The sequence below is a fragment of the Rattus norvegicus genome, chromosome 4 (assembly GCF_021556685.1).
Source record: "Rattus norvegicus strain SHRSP/BbbUtx chromosome 4, alternate assembly SHRSP_T2T, whole genome shotgun sequence".
Taxonomy (NCBI): domain Eukaryota; kingdom Metazoa; phylum Chordata; class Mammalia; order Rodentia; family Muridae; genus Rattus; species Rattus norvegicus.
This window is the reverse complement of record NC_141537.1, coordinates 136,770,876-136,773,314: the sequence shown is the minus strand read 5'-3', so window position 1 is coordinate 136,773,314 and position 2,439 is coordinate 136,770,876. Positions and strand designations below refer to the sequence as shown.

General features: G+C 35.8%; 1 pseudogene; it reads right to left on the bottom strand.

Annotated features, from left to right (window-relative positions):
- Nucleotides 1-2,041: 2,041 nt before the first annotated feature.
- LOC120102607 (U6 spliceosomal RNA) lies at nt 2,042-2,155 on the bottom strand (annotated as a pseudogene).
- Nucleotides 2,156-2,439: the final 284 nt, after the last annotated feature.

The following is a 2,439-nucleotide window of genomic DNA, read 5'->3' as shown; positions in this document are numbered from 1 at the left end:
GGTTGTTTATCTACCCCATCTCTATCACCATTATATGTTAGTGACCTAGTCAAATACTCTAGATAATCAACTTAAGAGAGAAAAGGTCTTTTACATCATATTTCAGAGATTTTAATCTATGCTTCAGAAAGATGTTTAATTTTGTCTCTGGTGGGGTGGTTATCAAATGACTGCAGCGTATGATGTAACAAACTCTTGTATCAAGTGGTTATAATGGCAGCAGTAGGCAGGGAGTGGCAGTGGAGACCAATGTCCCCAAATATATTCATTCAATGATAGGAAGATCCCATTAGGCATCTTTTACTCAACTTTGCATTATTGTCAAATCATATCAAGCCAAAACTAAAGTCTTAATCAAATGTAAATATTTGGGGGATTTCCCAAACTAAAGCACTCCACTTTCTTTAACCATGCGAAGCCCATGAGGATCACAGCTCCAGATAAAAGAATTGATTTTCTAACTCATAAAACATTGAAAGGAACATGGTAAAACTTAAAAGTTATGTGACTTTGGGGAAATTTTCCAGAAGCAAGGCCTTGCTGAGGGTTGAATATTCTCAGAAAGTTGGGATAATTTTGATTTTGTTTGGGGATATTTTTCTTCTTCTTTTAAGTAATTTTTAAATTATTTTTAAGTGTATATGTGCTTTGTCTGCATGTTTATCTGTGTACAACATATGTGCAGTGCTCCCGGAAGGCCATAAGATCCAATAGAACTGAGCTACTTACTTTTAGCTGTTAGCTGTCATGTGGGTACTAGGCACTGGGACCCAAGGCTTCTACTAGAGCATCAAGAGCTCTCATCTACCACTGAGCCACCACTCTTCTCATCTAGAGATGAGAAGGCTAGATCTAAAGCTGTGATGTGCAGGGAAGTAGCAGACACACACACTGGACAGGAAAGTGAAGTGCTTGGCAGTTTGGATAGAATTATGTATGGTGTTTGCATGGTCTTGCCATTGTCTTGCTTTGCCATGAGCACACAATGAGGAGGTGCTGTAAAAATGCCTAAGTCCATGATACGAATATCATTTCTGACAGAGACTGTAACCAGAAGAAACAATGCCAAGTTTTTTTCTGGGGGATCATACCAGCTGCTGGATGCTAGTGACAAATTTTCTCTTTCTCACCTTGAATGTGTGAAATCTTCTGATTAGCATTTCACTAAAACATTTGCTAAAACAATTAATTCTGTGGAAAGTATGAAATACATACTATCATATTCATTCTTATATATTCATGTTATTTTTTTACAGACGGGATCTTACTATGTGTCTCTGGATGTCTGGAATTTGCACAGCTCTCTCCATCTCTGCCTCCAACAAAAACACACTATCATTTTTAAAGCATAAAGTCTGCAAGTTTGTGTGCTTAGTTTATTTGAGCAGGACTCTCAATATGACCCCCTGCTGTTTTTATGCATCGATGCAATGCATTTTCATCCATCTTACTCCTGAATGTCTCATTAATTCTGCATTTTCCAAGACATTCTCACTTCACAAATCCATCTTCTGACTTGCAGAGACCCTAATTTCTCAAGTTGGAAGTTGGGAATTACTATCACTCTAATTATAAATCCCTTCATTCCAAGGCACCTTAATTCATAAATCATCAAAAAAATTATATCCTTACTTCTTGAAAGGTATATATTTGGTCACATTCTAAGCAACTTGATTTTGGCATGATTAATATCATGTTATTTATCTAATAATTATTAACATTTATTGAGTAGTATGATACATGTCCTATGCTAAACTCTAATAAAGGGTTTGAATCTATCCTTTCCCTCTATTGTCAGTGATTGCAGTTGGACTTAGAGACACTCTGATAGCTTCAAGTCTCAAAAGAGATGCAAGAATAGTGGAAATGAACACAGAAAATTTTCTAAGTCCAGTTCTTGAAATATTATAATACTCTGGGTCATCTACCCTGGGGAACATGCAAAACTATAATATATCATTTACTTATTTACTTTCCTAATACTTCACTCAAATTGCTTTATGCTCTTTTTTAATAAAATTTACTCGCCTGAAACTATGATAAAAATAAGAATTGCTGTAGAAGCATGAGTGTTGTCCTTGTACAGGGGCTATTGTTAATTGCTAATCTTCTCTGTGTTGCTCCAAATAAAAGTATGTGTGCTGTCAATGCAAACATTTTTATGCCTAAATTCCTGTATTATACATTTCTATATGCAAAACTATTATGTATCAGACACCATAGACTGCAAGAGCTCAGAGAAAAGATGAGGTTTGTTTGAAGGAGAGTACATTAAAATGCCTTCTTATAAAGAGAACGAGAGAGACATTGAAGGTTTGAATAATTCTGAACCCTCTAGGTCAAAATCCACACATGCCGGTCCAATATAAAGGATTAACTGAATTAATCATAAAAGGGGATATTTTGGATTGAGGATAAGGCTGATGAATTACTGCATCC